The sequence below is a fragment of the Nothoprocta perdicaria genome, unplaced genomic scaffold (assembly GCF_003342845.1).
Source record: "Nothoprocta perdicaria isolate Ctin4 unplaced genomic scaffold, notPer1 scaffold_59, whole genome shotgun sequence".
In the NCBI taxonomy this organism is placed as follows: Eukaryota; Metazoa; Chordata; class Aves; order Tinamiformes; family Tinamidae; genus Nothoprocta; species Nothoprocta perdicaria.
Window position 1 is genome coordinate 3,001,329 of NW_020455854.1, and position 18,201 is coordinate 3,019,529.

Genomic DNA, 18,201 nt, shown 5'->3' on the forward strand with positions numbered 1-18,201 from the left:
CTCTCTAATTCAGTGGATTTTTACACTTCCCTCTGTTTAAGTCTGGTTAAAGAGGCCTTGGTGTTGCTTATGCTCCTTGCACGCTGTAACACCAAGAGTGGCTTGAAAGTTGTGAAGTATCTTGCCTGAAATCAGCAGGTGTCAGTGATGAGCCCCTATGTTTACTGAGGAGGTAATCAAAGATTTGGCCAACTGTAGCTGGAATTGCTTTTTAATATCTTAGCTGTCAACCTGCAAATATGTCTTTTTGACAGTATATTTGCAGGAATATATATGACATAGTAACAGATAACAGAACAGCCTTAACGTCAGGAGGAAAAAAGACTAGCTTCAATCAAGATGAAGGATGATATGTTTCAGTGCTTCCGTGACAAGTGGCAGAAGACTTCAGGAAAGGGCTACACAATGATTTTTTGATGAGCTTTACTTACTGAATCAGAATCCCACCTCGCCTCTCTTGCTTGATTGTTGATTGCCCTTTTCACCGAGTCATTATTCAATAAAATCATATCCCTGATGCTTTTTAATTTTATTTCTCTTACTAGTTGTGCTTCTGCTGAGTGTGCTCTTCTCTAGCAGGTACTTGCATGCTGCTTTACACTGGAAGAGGCACAGAAGGGGCATAGATTTTCACTAGAAATGCAGTCATCAGACTGCAGTTGATAGTTTGCTGCTCCTTCAGCCTACAGCTTATGTAAGACAGAAGCTGCAGTAGTATGTTCTGGTGTATTTGCACATGTCCTGCTAACTTTTGAGTTAGCTGGAGTTCTCATGAGCCAAGGCGAGAGTGCTTGGACTATCACTAGCATCTTGGAATCTATAGGTAAAAGCCATTAGAGGAGAACATCCAATGGGATATTCTTTGTTTTTATCATAAAGTGGCCCTGTTTCTGTAGTAGACCTGTCCATTCTTGCCTTTTCAAATCTCCAAATTAACTGGGTTAATTGCAGTCTGGGTTGTTGCAGTCAATGAGTGTCTGACTTACCAGACATGAATGCAAGAATAAATATTGCTGTATTCATCCAATTGTGGCCCTGTTTTTCTTGAAATCTGTAACTTGAAGCTGCTAGAGGTATTAATTTCTCTCATTAATAAAAATAGTCCTCTAGCAGTTTTATAACCCCTCTGTAGAGGACTCTGTGTTCTGTAAATATCATTTAGACTCATTTTGCAGAGCACTGCCTGTGAGGTGCTATTACTAGCATTATTAGGGAAATCAGAACAGTTATGATCAATGTTAAAGTAATTAGATTAGGCAATTTCAATCTCTAACCTTTGGTGGCTCATTTTAAGAATCTTCCATTCTCTTGCCATATGGAATTGCAGCCTTTAAAAAGCAAAATTTAGCATCTGGACACTAAAACACTGGCTTGGCCAAAATGACATAGGATGTCAATGGACCAAACAGGGAAGAGAGATGAACATCTCATTTATGTTTTTTGAGCAAATTACTTTCTTCATAATTTGAAGATATTTAATATTTTCAAAACACTCTCAAATTGTTACTACAGGAAAAAGAAAAAAAAACACATTTTTAATTTTTTGAAGTAAGGATAGGGATACAATCTATTTTTGGATAAAATACATTATATTTTATTATCATTTTGTATATTGGTGCTTATAGGAGAGTGCACGAAGAACATGAATCCGTTTGCACCCTATGTGCCTGCAAACAATTACACATTTAATGCAAATGCCAGTACGTGTGCACCACCACTGGGTTGGGATAACCCTATGCTTCTCCACTGGTACCATCTAAAATAATGCTGCAGTCACTTCTGATCGCATTACTTGACAAAGACAGAAGAATACTTTGAAAAAGATGTTAGAAGACAGTTCTTAACACGTCTGGTTCCATGGCAGCATTAACTCCGTTGAATACTGAAAGCAACAGGGATCGCTCTGCTTGCCTTAAGGCCATGACAAAACTGTAATCTGGTTGTTGATAATTCTGCAGCCCTCTGAGCCGTTCTCATTTGCTCCACAAATTGAACTGAGGAATAACCTTTGTGGAATAACGACTTATTAATTTCTCTATGTTTGAGTAGCATATAAGTAGTTAAAATAGGAAGCTGCCCAAATACAATAGCTTCTTATGATGTTGTGCACCCATTAACATAAACTGGAACCCAACAGATCAATAGTTAAATACCATTAAAAGAAGTTCTGGAAAAAAATAATAATTGACTGTGCCATATGTCTTGTTTTCTTACCACCCTCTCGTCAGAGTGAGACACAATCACCGTTCATAGAGAAGTTAATTATCCACTGTCAGTTAAGCCCTCAATAACTGATCTCTTGGCAGCTGGTAGTAACTTCAAACCCCCACTGCACACTGCAGTCAAATAGATGATTATTCACTGGAGAAAGATGGAGAGCAGAGCTCACTGGGTTCCCAAGTGCCACCACCAGCAACAATTGCCTTCTTTGGGACAGCTTTCCTTTGCTCTTTCCCTTCAGTTTCAGCCTTTTGTTTTCTATGACTACCCCAGACCTGAACTTTTCAAATCCTAAATCCCACGCCAGTGTAACTGGCTTTTGCCTTCTGTTTTTGGACAGCTATGTTTTGGAACTTTATCTTGTGGCCTTTGCCTAAAAGTTTGTTGCAGCTTGGGTAGTTTTGCAGAGAAGTCATAGGTGTTTCACCTGAATTTTGAGTTTGCTAATACAGGGAATGAGGAATATCATAGTGAATGATGGAAGAGCCAGCTTACGTGTTGGTCAGTATGCTGGTGTGAACCTCTCCAGGCTGGGGAAACTGCTCCCTTTGAGAATACCCCATGCCAGAGAGCAGTTCCACACTGTCCAAGGTAGCTCTGGATCTCATGCCAATCTTTTCTTATGTTTTGATTGAACTTGAGGATTGCTAGTATAGAGTGCTTTTCAACTGTGGCATTTTGCAATATAACTTCTTTAGAAGCTACTTAGTGTATGAAAAATTTAGGTCAAAAGCCCTTAATTTTGTCCCTTGACTGTAAAATGATGACAAAACACTAGCAAGTGCAGAAGATAGAGGAAAACAGAATTAAGATTAAAGGGTTTTTATGCCTCTATTTGAATATAAATAAATAGTAATTGTTCTTGATTTGGGAGAACGTGAAGCAGACATTTGTGTCCCTTAAATTGTGTAAAGGTACAGGGGGAGGTTAAAAACAGGACCAGTTCCATGGAAATTAAATTCTCATTCTCCCTCTTGAGCCTCTTAATCGACGCTCACCTGATTGTGGTCAGGTGAGTGGTAGCATTTGTGCCCACAGCAGTGAATTCTCTCAGGAAATACACAGTGCCCAAACGGCTCTTCCTCATTCCCTGCGTAGTCCTGTTTTGGACAACTCCTCAACATGGTGACACAGCCTTATTTTCTTTGTGCCTTAACTTCTTTTTCAATAACACTTGTTTTAATGCATCTCTGGGATAGGTGGAGTTGATTTAATTAATTGTTGCAAGGTATTCTCATATGTGCAGATGAAAAGACCTGCTCCGTATCTGTCTATCTTCTCCTCCATCACTGAAGTATTGGGCATTATATACAAAGGAGGAGATTAAAATGTTTCTGGTGATTGTTCCTCCTGCTTAGGCAGCCACATTTTTCAGGGCTTTTGGTCAGGGCTACAGACTCTTGTGAAGCGGTGAATGGATAGATGATTGGTGTCGCCTTTTCTCTTAATTGTCATTGTCTCCACTGTAGATAGATCTTACGATCTGATTTTTTTCTTCCTTTTGGCTCTCAGGAAAGAAAGGAATTGCCATGATAATAGAACAGTCTTTAGTTCACTTTTTTTTTTCCTCCTTGCACAGGCATACACATCCATCTATTGCTATTGTAACATGCTTTTGAGGTGTAAAGGCCATTTAGTACATCCTTTCAGTAACTACTTCTGCATAATAGAAGCACCAAAATTGAGGGCACTTTTCATTCTCAGAACAACTGGAATTCTTCTGAGGAGGTGAATAAATGAGCTTGTGAAGGAAGAACATCAGGAGAACCAGATAAGCTGGTGATATTATAAGATCCATGGAAAATAATTCTCTTAATACTATTTGGATATTTAAACTATGTGTTATGATGACTCTAATATAGGTTTAAATATTTGCCTTCATTTTCTTTACATATTTAAAACTCGTATGCTTTGCTCGTCCTGGTTCTGAGTGCTGTGCTGGACTCGGCAGTTAGTAAAGATAATAGCAGTGTAATGCAAACGTTCTTAAAAGTTAATAGCAAAGTAACAGTGCTCGTACAGGACGGTCTTAACAGTGTAGTCCTCAAGGTCTGAAGAGTTTGTAATTGCTGGAAAACAAATGTTTTGGTGAAGATTTTAATCCCGTGCTCCGAGGCAAAGGCGTGTCTGTGGCTCTCTGACTGCTCATGTTGCAGAGACCATGCTGGCTCATTGCATGGGTGCCTCTGGCCGCACGGTAGGTGAGAGGGAAGGGGAGATGGGCAGAAGAAAACTGCAGACAGGGTGGGAGCTGAGCTCGAGATTTAGTGTGTGATGTTTTGCTGCTCCGCACTGTGTGGTGAGGAATGCTAAGTGAGCCCTTCCATGCTCCTCTTCACCCAGGATCAATTTAAGGTGAACACCATGTCTAGAAGAAAGCACCCTGCATTCCTGAGAAGTGGGGCCTTGCAGTAATATGCATTTTTCATTTTGCAAGTGAATTGCTATTTTTCAGGGTTTGAGATGCAGAAGAGAGAAATCATAGGTAAGGAAAGACAAGCTCTTCAGAATATAAATACGAACAAATCCATTACTGTGATGCCATTCTGCCATTTTTCTTGTTTTATCTAAATTACCTTAAAGGATTTTAGAGGTGTGTGATTCCTGACACTTTACTGAAGCACTGGTGGCTCCCTGAGGGATGGGACTCACGTGGGGTCAGGTCTGTGGCACTTCCATGGCAGGAAGGAAAGGACCCGCACCAGAAAGATGGATGTAGGTGCAAGTGCAGGAGGGAACAATGCCCTCCTCCAAATCTGGTCATCATGGGGTTTGTGATACTGCCACTTCGCCCCTCTTAAACCAGAGATGCCTGCATCCATTTGCCTGGGCACAAGGAAGATTGCTTGGTTCCCCCTCTTCTGTGCTCCTGCCTGTGTCTGTGTGCAGAGGTTGAACTCATTTCCATGAAAAATGCACTTGGCTCGAACTGCCCACTTGTGCCTAACGCTCCTGCTGTGAAATCCTACATTTGATAAAAATTTCTTTCATCTGGGAGGTCGTGATAGCTGCTTACATCACGAAGGCTGCAAATTATTTGTAAACAAGGCCTTACTATTTGCCAACTTAGATGTTGCTTTGTAAAGTGAGATGGATTGAATTATTACAGGCAAATTCCTAACGTTACTCTTGTTTACAGCACGCTTCCCTTAACAATAAATCTGTGAGCCCGTGGGCACTTTCAATTACTGCATCTTCCTCGCTCAGCACAGGAGCTCATAAACCTCTCGCTGTCGTAGCGCGCCGAGATGCCTGTGCACGGCGAGGGCTGCGCTGTCTGATGGCCCTTGTTTTAAGAGGGGCTTATTTGATAAGTAGTTTGTGGGGCTCGGCCCCACAGTAACCAGGAATTACACAGAGGAGCACGGGAAACGCAGTCCTAGCCAGGATGTGTAGGGCAAAACTTGATGCCTAGCTATTGGAAGAATAGCTAGGAAATACCATGCAATTTAATCTTGGAAATTTTTGCAGGATTTTTTGTGATGTATGAAAGAATGGAAATTTCCCCTGGTATTGACTATCGCAAATACACAGTGCTGAACTGAAAGTGTGTCACTTGACAGTATATCAAGGTTTGTGCATCACAGAGATCCCTGGAGTTGCAGCTGTTTAGACATAGATCTCTCTCCTGCAGTGAGTTGTATGGCACTGTTAACATCGGAGTCATATTTGCATGAAGTCTTTCTGGACCTAGGTAGCTGGCAAAGGAAAATATATTCTCATTTTGCAGATGTAAAAATGAGGTGTGTATAGGAAGCAACACAAAAATTTCCTGACAGCCAATCTCTTTTGTCCGTATCCAGAGAGAATATGGAGAATGTAGGAAGCACAGGTGACAAGTCCCAGCAGTTTGTCCTGGGATCTGTTGCCTGTTAAGGCTGTAAGTGGCGTGGCTGTTTTTAATAGAAATTACCATTTTTTACTCACTCCCAGTGAATTAACTGAAAATAAATAAATGCAACTGTCTGAGAGATAGGTAGTGGTCCCTTTTTTTTTTGCATATGGATAGCCGAAAGTAATTTCTGAAATTTGTTCTTAAAGTATACATTGATTCAGTAAATAGATTGAATTGCGAATGGAAATGGGAAGAGTTCAACATCGTTGAAAATCGGCCCAACCTTAGTTACCTAAATGTGCATCGGAAAGCTAATTTTAGGGACGTTAGTTGGAAAATGTTGATGAGTATTACCAACGTCATACTAAACTATTAAACAAGTAATAGCAGAAAATCTGTTATGTCTCTGCATAAAATTTTTCCTTAAAATAAATAATAATAAAAATATATGAAGCATACAGATATATCAAAAAATGTAATCCCATTTTGCTGCAGTAATGGATAGAGCATAGCAAGCTCCACTGATCTTTTTATGCCAAATTTGTTTTCTGTTTATCCAGTGGGATGTAACGTACAGCCTTCCTATATGGTATATCAGTGTGTAAAGGGTACTTCTGCTAAGCAGTCCGTATTCCTTTAGTGATTCAAGTTCCAGGTTGAAGTGTCTCCAGGTGTTAGAAGTTTAATTTGGGTCAGTGGTAGCCCTGTGGCACCTGGGAGCCATAGGAAAATGGTGAAAGGCAGGAGGTCAGCTCTCACTTGGGCTGCAGTCACTCTAGAGGTGAGCAAACCCAGCATGATGTGTCCACCATGGAGAAGAGGGCTCAGGAGGCTGGTAGGTCCCTTCCTGTGACTTGGGACGGGAATAGCAGTTTCTGTTGCCTACGTTGCCCTTGCTAATCTCAGCACTCTTGCTGAAACAATCCATTGATTGTCACTTATATTCGTCTCTCCTGGGGATATAGCTGTATTTGTGATCCCTGACTCAGGTGTGAGATGTCCTGTGTGCCTGTAATGTGCAGACCCCAGTAACATTGCAGCTATTCAGTGTTACACTGTGATGCTTTAACCTGTGAATCTTGAAAGCAGAAGGAAATGTCACATGAGAATGAAGAATTATAATACTTTGATCCTTGAGCAAGGAATATTCTGTAGATTGCAGAAATATAAAGCATGAAAAAAAGCTGGTATAAGAAATGGCTATTCTGGAGGCTGTGGAAGTGGTGAGGACATGAATGGTTGTTACTGCAAATGTGTTTGCATGTATTCTCGTGTATCAGATCATGTATTTCTTCTTTGTCTAAAAAAACAAGTCTAAAAGACTTCCCTGCACAGAAATGATGTTGTTAGCTTGCTCTTCAACATCCAAATTCATCCTGGGGACCTCCTTTCCCAGGACTACTGGTTATGCTCTTGTAAAGTGAATGATGTGGGCCAGGTGAGCCCGTCCTAGCACACACAGACTTGATATCTGAGAGCTGGCCAATTGGCCCATGTGCTGCAAGGAAACTGCTGGAGCTGAGAGGTTGTCCTTGGCTCAGGTGTGTCTGAGGTATGTTGAGGAGGTGTGAGAATAACTGTGGTTCCAGGGCAGGAGATTTTAGGGAGACATTAAATCCAGTTTGGAAGTGTTGATACTAGAAGCTCAAGTTTTAATGAGGTAAGATGTAAACCAAGAAGAGAGGTGTGTTGATCACTGTAAAACTGCCTTTCACCATTAGTTTACCATTCCTGCTGGTGTGTGTGGCACATTTGTATCATCTTCCATTCTTGCTCTACAGCCTGGTCATGGCCTGTAGGCTACAGACACTTGGGCTTCTCCTTCCTCCCTCCCTTACGACAAAACTGTTAAAGCGAGTGTGTCTCCATGCAGCACTGATATTGCTTTGAGGTAGCATATTTTGGCAAAGTTGACGTTTATAGACTTCTTTTAACCAATTTATTCAGTTTTTCAGTGGTGGTTACTGAAAGGGAGAGCAGGGGGTGTTGGATTTGGACAACAAGGCTCTGCAGAAAGCATAGCTCCTCTGCAGAGCCAGCACTTGAAAGGATATCTGACCTCTAAAATATATTAATCGTCTGCCTCTGATGTAAATCCATTTCTGAGGGAAAACATTCATACATTCACTCTTGCCTTTCATGTTATACACAGAGTAAAGCAATGATAAATTTTCTTCCTTCCCCCTTAGTTAAAAAGAAAATTCATTTTGTGTGGAAGTGACATGTTTTGTAGAGTTATTCTTTGTCAACAGACCATCTCTCACAATACACCGCCTGGAATATATAAATCTGTTATTTCAGAAGGCAACACCTGCTAAAAATGCACTCCTCATCTACAAAATGAGCCCTTGGGTGGAAAACTGCTATTACTTAAAGGCAATTGTAGGAGTGACAATGCAAAATTCCTCTTAAGCACATCGCTTTACGATTATAACAGTTGAGAGCGTTTGGCAATATTTTAAATTGAATGTTAAAAGAAGTAAAATTTCTTTGTCATTAATTTTAATAATACAGATTAGTTGCAGGATATATCAGCCATTCTAGAAAAGTTGGAGCACTTTGCAAATGAATTTAAAAGAGAGAAGGGTATAATTCGGTATTCCAAAGGGTAATATTGTACTGCAAAAGTTATATTGTAATTCTACCGTAATTAGTGAATTAGGTGGTAGAAGGAAAAAAAATAAGACAAAAGTTTTTATCAAAATAGGTTAAAATGCTGATAATTTGACAAGTAATAAAATTTGGATAACTGTTGAGGTTTGTGTCCATGTTGGAAGCTATTTGCTAATACACGTGGGTGATCTGAGACAACAGCTTTAGCTGTAGAAAGCCAGACTCAGGCCTTTCTTAAACTGAATCTTGGTTTCCTCTTCTTCATGATACCCTTTTAAGGAACAGTAAGATATCTGCCTTTTAAAACAACTCCCAGAGTCAGTTACTTAACAGGAAGAGTTGAGAAAACATTAAACAAATTTAATAACTGCCAAATTAATGTAATTTCCTACACTTATGCCTGATAGCTGAAGACAGGCTAAACAGTCATAAGGAAAATAAAAATCAGTGTATAAAGCCACTTTTTAGGTCAAACACCTTCTACTAAGACCAGATTTAGTGGTAGGAATCAAAACTGAAAGCACTAATTTAAAACGCTGCCTAGTTACTCACATTAGGAAGCTAAAGGTCCTTGACTAGCAGGCATTAAGAGTACCTGAGTGTATGAGTGGCCTAAAGCAGTTTGCTGTTGATGTTTCCAGATCTGGAGACCTTCAAGTCCCACCTGGATGCCACCCTGTGTCCCGTGCTCTGGGTGTCCCTGCTTGAGCAGTAGGATTGGACTAGATGATCTCTAGAGGTCCCTTCCAGCCATGTCTGTTCTGTGATCAAGGCAGTTTTGAAGTCATATTGCACTTATTTTTCCTGCATTTTTTTTTCCTGCTTCATAGATTCTTCTAGTGAACAACTATAAACAAACAGTGTGGAATTCAAATTTTGATTATCCAGAAGAAAGTGAACTTGACTGTGAGATGCTGTGTTGCACCTGGAGGGTTTAAATAGCTAGAATTGGATTTAACTGAGGAACTGAGCAAGCCTGTCCTGATAGGGGAAAAAAACTATATTCTAGTTTGACAGCATCCTTTTCTGCTAGAGGAACATTGGAAAATAGTATTATATTTCTGGCCACTTTGAGATGCACACACTTATTGACTGTCCTCCTCAGCCTTTGTAGCTGCAGGTTAGAAATTATTATCTTTTGCACATACTCTGTTAGCCTCTGAAACTGTAAGTTGATATCATATCTGAAATGAAAACAAAATCTTCCCAGTTTCTTGGGTTCAGATCTAATTTGTCATGACTCATAAGTAACTGCTGAGTTAGAAGTAACTGCATGGATTTTAATCATTATTGCAGTGTTCTGGATAATATTTTCTGTGATTCCCTGAAGTCTATTCATATTGGAAATGTTATAGTGTTGGATATGGTGTCTTCTAAATTACTTAAAAAAAAAAAAAAAAAAAAAAAAAAAAAACAAAAAAAAAAAAAAAGTACACTTGAAACACTGGGCAAGAAATTGTTCTTGGAAAATAACTGAAGAACTACATACAAGACAGGCCTCTGTCTTCCAAGAACCCAACAACTGGATGCAATATGGATCAGAGAAGCAGAATCAAAATTAGAGAATAACCACCTTTTTTCTTCATTAAAAATATCTATTTGCAATAGTTAGAAATTACTGCTTACAAGAAGAATTTTTGGTAGACTAAAACCAGATGCGCACACACACACACACACACAGGAATTGGGATTTGGCAAGCTGCTTGTGGTAAACTTTCTTAAGGAAAAGAGATGTAATCTTTAGTATGTTTTCACCCTGTCGGCTTGCAATAGGACATAAAACCAAACCCTAATACAATTTTGCTAAGTAACAGTTCCACCGTATCAAATTTTGTCTTATCAGTAAATATTGCAATAAATATAATAATAAAGCTCACAATCCTCTTAAGAATTCAATGCATATAAAATTAAAAACTAAATCTAACTAATCACAACAAAAGCTTACCAAACTGCTTGTCCAGCAACAATTTCATTTTCATGAGCAGTAAGATGTAGATGATTAACTTCTTGTATTCATTAGAGGATACATTTTCCATTTGGGATCTTCCATATCTGCCTAGTTTTGTGGTAGAGAGAGCCCCCGGGGAAGACTAAGTGGGTTTTTTTTTAGGGCTAATGCAGATATATCTCACAAAGGCCATGTGGGAGGACCTTATCTACCAGGGTCTTTGATAGTGCCAATTTGATAAGCCTGTGTGTTGTGGTGTTCTTGGTAGCAAGTTCCAGCAGTTCCTTGCTCCATGAAATGTCTTCAAATAGGTTGACCTGGGCCTCTAATATTTGGAAAAGTTGCAGGCACAGCAGATCTGTCTGAATGCTATTCATATGCAATTTATTCAAATGCTGGGAGGATTTGATCTTAGAACATTCTTGTTCTGGAAATGGAGTGACTCCATAAATCCATCACCAGTAAAACATTCCTCATCCAATGGGCCTTCTTCTATGTCATTGTTTTTTGGGGATGTCAGCTGTACACTTTTCTAATTTGTCATAAAAAAAATAAGAATGATGATCTCCCTAATCCATTTACCCCATCCCCTATGAGGACTGGTAGAAAGAAGGTGAGTTAGGTAGTCTTTGCTACTTAATTGTTGTTTGGCTCTCCTGTAACTCCAGCGCTTGTCTAGGGAGGTTAAGCAGCGCAACTGGACCAAGTGATCACCTTGGATTCACAAATGCACATCAAGCTCTAATTTGGCCAATAATCAAGTGATTATTATTTTTTTTTTCCTCCCTGTGGTTGTCAATTTGCATATGCAAATAAAAAACCTGGGGACACTCTTGGAAGGAAACAGAAATTCAGACAAGTTAGACTGATTCAGTGGGCTGCACGGGAGCTTATCGGTTGTTTTCAACCAAGTAATAAAAACTGTAAGACCATTTGACTTTTTGGTGTATGTTATCCTAAGGCAAAGTATCACACATGCATTCAATTAGCTTTTGCAGCACACTAATTTGAGTTTATGAAGCATATTGTCCCCACAGCAAAGCAGTGCTGCGGGGCGATTATACACTTGTATGCACTGCAGCCTTTCATGATTAATGAGTTTTTATTATTAGTGCTAGCCTACCCACACAGAGTTGCAAATTATCCAAATATAAGGTCTTGGTGACTAGTTTTTACATTGCTTTATATCAACAGTTGAACTTCATATGAAATGTGAAGTTTATTTGAATTGTAGCAGAGTCTTAGCATGTAGGGACAAAGGAAAATACAAGAAAGCTTGATGTAGAATTTGCACTTTGGGTTTTTGTTTTTTTCTTTTTTTTTTTTTTTTGTCAAAAGGGACAGTTCTTGAATTCAGAGGGAAGCTGTAATTTTGTAATTTTCATTAAAGAGCTCTTTATGATAAGAACATTAATTTCAGTACATTAATTTTAAAGTGAAGAGTCTTAGCATTAAACTGATTGTATTTTTTCCTTTTTTTTTCTTTTTTAGCATTTTGTATATGCTAAAGCTTTATTAGCAACATCTTTCACTTTACATTTAAAACAAAGGTTTAAAAATCCTTTTTGGTTTGCATTTTTAAGCAAGTGGAGTTAATTTCTTTTCTGCTCCTGAAGTTTGTCCTGATTTAAGAAACCATATTTTTGATAAACCAGGTATGAAAGAAATGTAAAAATGAATTCCTGAAGGAAGGTATCAAAATGTGCAGCTGCAGTGCCAGCTCATTAAAGTACAGTCTTTCTTCTCTCCTATCACCTTTTCCTACATATCAATGCCTGGCTAAAGCAAGTCAGGGAGAATAATATCCTTTGCCTTGATTGTTTTTCTGTTGAGCTAATGGGAAGAAGGTTAAATGAAGTTAAAATGTAGTAGATATTTAAAAATGCAATATATAGGGAAAATAAGCATAATAAATATAATTAAACTGTTGACAGGCTTGAAGTGGGCAATGAAATAAGTCTCTTGTGGTTCCAAGCCAATCTGTCACCGAGTGATTTTGCTCCCACCGGGCTGGGCTGGCAGTGGCTCTGCAGGTACATGCCTGGGATCAGATTAGCCCCCTACCAGAGCAGGTATTTATCACCCACGCACACTTAATTTACAGTGTTTGAGCCTTGTTTCATTCCCCAAAAGCATCTAAGGAGTCTCATTTTCCCCTCTCCTTCAAACTTTGATTTTGGAGGTGGCAGGTCTTCAGCAGGCCGTTAACTGATATAACCCCTTTCTCATTTATTTCTTTTGGCTACCTTTTAGAGCCAAATATAAGCATTTTTTTTTGAACACAAAAGGAAAAACAGGGCGGGAATGATGAGGGCTTCGTGGTCCAGAACAGACACTTTAGGCTGACTTGGAGGCTGAGCCACTTTAACAGGAGCAGTGGGACTTGTTCATGTTTATAGGATGCGCATCCCAAAGAAAGGGCTCATGAGCAAAATGCCTCCTAATAAACCTGTAAAGCCTCCTTGGCCCTTTCTGTTTCATTTCAGTGTTTTCAAGCTGTAAGAATTGTCTAAACCTCCACTTTCCCCCATGCTATGGGCAAGCAGTGGTTAACGTTTACTGTTGGGGAACACAGTTGGCTTTGCAGCCCTTTCTGCTGCTTTGTAACTTAACTGAAACACAGCACTGTGCTTTTTCTGTTTGTTTTGGTCCCAAACAAATAACTCAGCTGCTAGTACAGACAGGCTAATTCATACGTGGAATGATGTAATTTTGTTAGGGAATGTTTTTTCCTCTAATACAGCTGTATTCTTTCCAGTTTTGTACACTGTTGTCCCCCTGTGCCTCAGATCTTTCACATTTAACTGGTTACACAGCTAGGAATATAATGTTCCAAAGATATAAATAATAATGAGCTCCTTTAATAAAATCAGACATAAGTTATGCAGCAGACGTCAATTATAATGGATTTTAAAGGTTTTGATCTAGAACCTGGGTGGCATCACATTTAGACTAATAACTGTAACTATGATTTATGTGTTTGCAACTGAAATGGTTTCAGTGCTTCGATATATGTCCAAAGTAAAATTTATAGTCTGCTACAGAATGTATAAATAATGAACAGCCATATGTCATATTGCATTTAAGAATTTGACTTCTTCCACAGCCAGCATAAGGTAAAATGAATTAAAATTTTAAGTTCATTGGGGATCAAGTTACTCTTTAATACTTTAAAGGAGCTCCACAAATACAAAAATGATTTAATTACATTTTTCCCTAGTAAAAAAAAAAAAAAAAAAAAAAAGATATTTTAAAACTTGCAGCAGTGCTCAAATTAAACCACAATAGAGAATAAAACACGCACAGATAAGAAAAGAAACAACCTCCTTTTCTCTTAAAAACTGATTGCCACTAATTTTTCCCTAGATAGCAGAACTAGCAGGCAGATTATTGACCAGGAAGGGGAATGGAAAGAGCTATAATTTTCGGAGTACATTTCTCCTCCCACCTCCACCCTGCCTTCCTCCCATCCCCAGTGCCGATTGCATGCTGGATATGCTCCATAACGTAGGTTGGCCAGGTAGAGGGGACAGCAGCAGTGAAGGCATCAGTGGAGATGACACCTTCTGGCTGCCAACGCGTAGCCATTTGGGACCAGTGTTCATTTAACTTATTTCTTGTTCATGTTCGCTTCTTGGATAACACTGTTAATATTTCATTAGCTTTAAACTACTGTTCTCTCTCTGAGCTTGTTTGATGCATTTGGCATTTGCTTTGCTCTCAAATTCAGTGATTTACTGCACTTGTGTCTGACTTGCATAATGGTTACTTTTTTTGTTGGAGAATAACTTCGAGCATAAATGGCACCAAATCTTCTTTTAGGATAATTTCAAATAAGCACAAGAGCAATTCTTCCTGAACTTCAAATCGTCTGTTCACATTCCTGAAGCTATAATGTGAGTTAAGGCCTGAGGAACAGGAGGTATCTATCAGTGATCAGTTGGTTTATGGTCACTAATGCAGGTTCAATAGGTGGGACTGTGTTTTAATTAAAGCAGTTTGACTCAGCTTTAGGAGGTGAATGGCATCTCAGGCTCTGAGCATGCAAACCAATACACATGTTTATAAAATATTAGGGATGAATAAAATGTATGTATGTGTTGCTCTTGGTCACCCCAATCTTGCAACCAAGAAAAGCACCAGGATGGAAAATGCAGAATGTGAATTTTTTGCATTGGTTTGATGGGCCCAGCTGTGGTGCAAGTGCAGTGCTCTGATCTCGATTCTGCTGCATTTATCCAAGGGAATAATTCTGTAATTTTCTTGTGCTTTGGTAAAGCCCTAGCAGAAAAGATAGCAAGTACCACAGTTCTTAACTCGCAGCTCTGCCTGCGTGTGGGCACCTGTTACTGATGATATCCAGGAATCAGACAGAAGTAGTGCCAGCTTTCTGCCTGTGAGAACAAAGGTTTTCAGGAGAGATTATATTTTTCAAACAGATAAGTCTGCATTTGTGTATGGCTTATTTAAAGAAACTGCTGCCATTTTCTGATAGTAATCTGGAGTACCTTCTTTCTCAACGGGGGCTTATTTCTCTTCAGCTCACTTCAAAATTTGCAGGAGCTTTTCAGAAAAAAATGGTTGCCTTTTGCTTTTTTAGGGCTTTTTTGTAAATTAATTTAGTAAGAGGCTATGCATAAAGTTAAGTGAGTGTAAGAAAAGGCCAGCAGATATACAGAGTGCTGAAGACTTGGGGAAATTCATCAGCAGATGTGATCAGCTCTCACAAATTAATCAATTTAATGGAGTGGAAACCTCTTTCGTGTTCAAAAAGTAAAGTGTGAAAGGAGTTTTTTTTGGCAAGGGGGAGCTGCTGCTTTCTTTACATGGTGCTATGCCCATCAATGAATGTGGTGCCCATGAAAGGGAAGTGTCTGTGCAAATAGTGGATGTCACTCCTCCACATCATCATGCAGTACCTAGGAGGCAAATGGAAAACTGCTGTTCAATCTGTAACTATGCAGACCATGAAGTGATAAAACATATTTTTTTCTCTCTGTTGTCACTATTAAAACTAGGGCAGGGTTTTGCAAAGTGTTTTGTTTAACCTGCTATATACTTATGAATTGAAATATTTATTAATTTGTGACGTACTATCAAGTTAAAGGGCTTCTGGGCTTTGAGGATCTGCAATGTGGGGATCTTCAACGAGTAGACTTTGTCACAGAAATGGCAAATTGCACTAGCTCATTTAATCTTTACTATTTTTTTCCTAATTTCCCTTAAAATTGACTGAAAAGTTTGGGCTTTTTTTCTTTCCTCTTAACAAATCTGTGAATACTTCAGTAAGTAAGGGTCTTTGGCTCATGAATATCTTTGAAGTTGCTCTTCAGATCATTGATTGGGCTCAGGAGACAAACTTCTCTATCTCATTGGCTTGGAGTTGCTGGTTTGTATCGTGACCTTGTGCAATCACTTCTGAAAGTAGAAAGATGAAGATCAAATTATTTTACCCACTTCCATGAATTTTTGAACACTGCAATGATTTTCATCCTTTAAAAAGTTTCTAGACTCTTCAATGATGTTCACATTTTAAAGTTAAAGCGGTTAAGTATCATCAGGTGCTTTAAGAAACATAGAGAAAGAAATAGTTGATAAAAATGAGTTTTTTTAAATGGCATGTTACTTTAGCCTTTACTATGTTGTCATCAACTGTTATTGTATTACTAAGCCACATGCTTCAAAATTAAGACAATAAAATAGCACCTTTATATGTCAATAAACTTCTCAACAAAAGAAAATAAAGGGGGAGAAGGAACAACACTTGAGTGTTGTTATAGTAGCTAGGGAAGGTGAGCCTGTAAAGGAGAAGAAAAGCAATATTAATATTAGAAACCTCACAGGATGGTTGAAGTCCAAGGCCTTGGTGAACGCTGCTTATGACTGTGTAGTTTATATGACTAATTTGCATTTGATCTGCAACTCTAAACTTGAAGAACAAAATATAATGAACATAGATTATTTTTGCCATAATTTGTCCTCTTGAGAGGTCTTCCTTGTACATACTTTTGGACAATTATCCTCAGTCTTGTCTTGACTTAAAACGTACATTTTTTACCTTTCCAATAGTGCTTTGGAGACCTGAGTGAGCAGCATATTTCTTTTGCTATGTTTTGTTGCTACCTCCCCATAAGATTTCCCTTTTTAATGCAAGATAGCCGCCCCCAGAGGGTTTGCCACGTGATCCGATGCTCGTGTTGGTCTGTACGTGTGAAGGCTGAGAGTGATTCTGTGGGTGTGGAGCTTAAGCTGCTTAAAATCCACCTAATTATATGCAGTGTTTCCAAGAGCCAGAAGACTTCTCAAACGTGTGAATCCTGGAATCATAACTCCCCAAAAGTTGCAGGGGTTTTCAGAATAATAATTTTTATTCAGGCTTATCATTGTTAGCAAGACCTGCGCTGCCCAAGGGGGAAAGGACAGGTGTTGATCTCTCTTGTTTCCTTGTGATATCGAATATCTAGAGTCTATTTGGAAACTTGGTGGGTTTTTTTTCTGTTTTGTTTATGAATTATAGTGTCACTTTTTATTTAGCCTTGAAAATCATTTTATTTAGAGAACAGATAGAGCTGTGAGACCTCAGTAATTGACAACTGCATCATGCCCAAGTGAGAGGTGTTATATTAATATTAAAAAATCAGAAGTTTTTGAGCTTTTTGTGAGTTTGATATGTAGTAACTTCGGAAGAAGGATGCTAGTTTAAAATTTAATGAGACTGTCCTTCATCTAAATCCTCAGAAAGTTCTCTTTTTGGATCTAAAGCCTCCAAAATGTCCTCCAGCAACACTACGAAAAGTGTGGGATGCATCTGACATTTCTGAGATAAAGCATGCACATGTGTGCACGTAATGCTAGAAGAAAAAAATTTGGACCGCCTTTGACCACCAAAAAGAAGTGGAGCAGAACCTTGACTATCAGGTCACTCTGAATTAACTTGTGTTGAGCTGGAATGAAAATTTAAATAGAAAATGTATTTTGTACTCCAGCTCCCTCCACAACTCCTCTTCAAAGAGGCAGAGGGGATTCAAAGAGGAAGAGGAGAAAAAAATGCACACATGCTTCGTCGCTAACTCTTTCAAAGTCACGGAAATAATTTAGGTCAAATTCAGTTCAAATATCATTCTGGCTATACCAGCACCGCCTTTTTATGAGCCAACTTGGCGTGAGCTATAGAGGGGGGGAAAAACCCATTTCAATCAGCATTTTGGCCCCTCTGCTGAGGGGCTGGTGAGTTGTTCCAGTGGTGTGGTTGCCTTGGAAAGGTCTGGCGTGCTGCTTGGAGGCCTCACCTCTGGTTTCAGATCTCTCTCCCATGTGGTATGCTGTATCTCTTACCTCAGCTGTAAGATTGAATTTCGTATGTGGGGCCAAATCCCTTGAACAGTCACTTGCAGTTCTTGTTAAGATGAACCTTTAACTTCAGTAAGATTATTAGCAGTAGTGAAAGCATGCCAGGAGTTTGAGGGCTTTGCTAATAGATTTTTTTGTAGACTTATTATGAATTCATTTTACTAAATTGAAATAAATATCTTAATGAAATTGTGAGTAGTTTTCTAGTGTAGCTCATTACACTAATTTGCTTAAA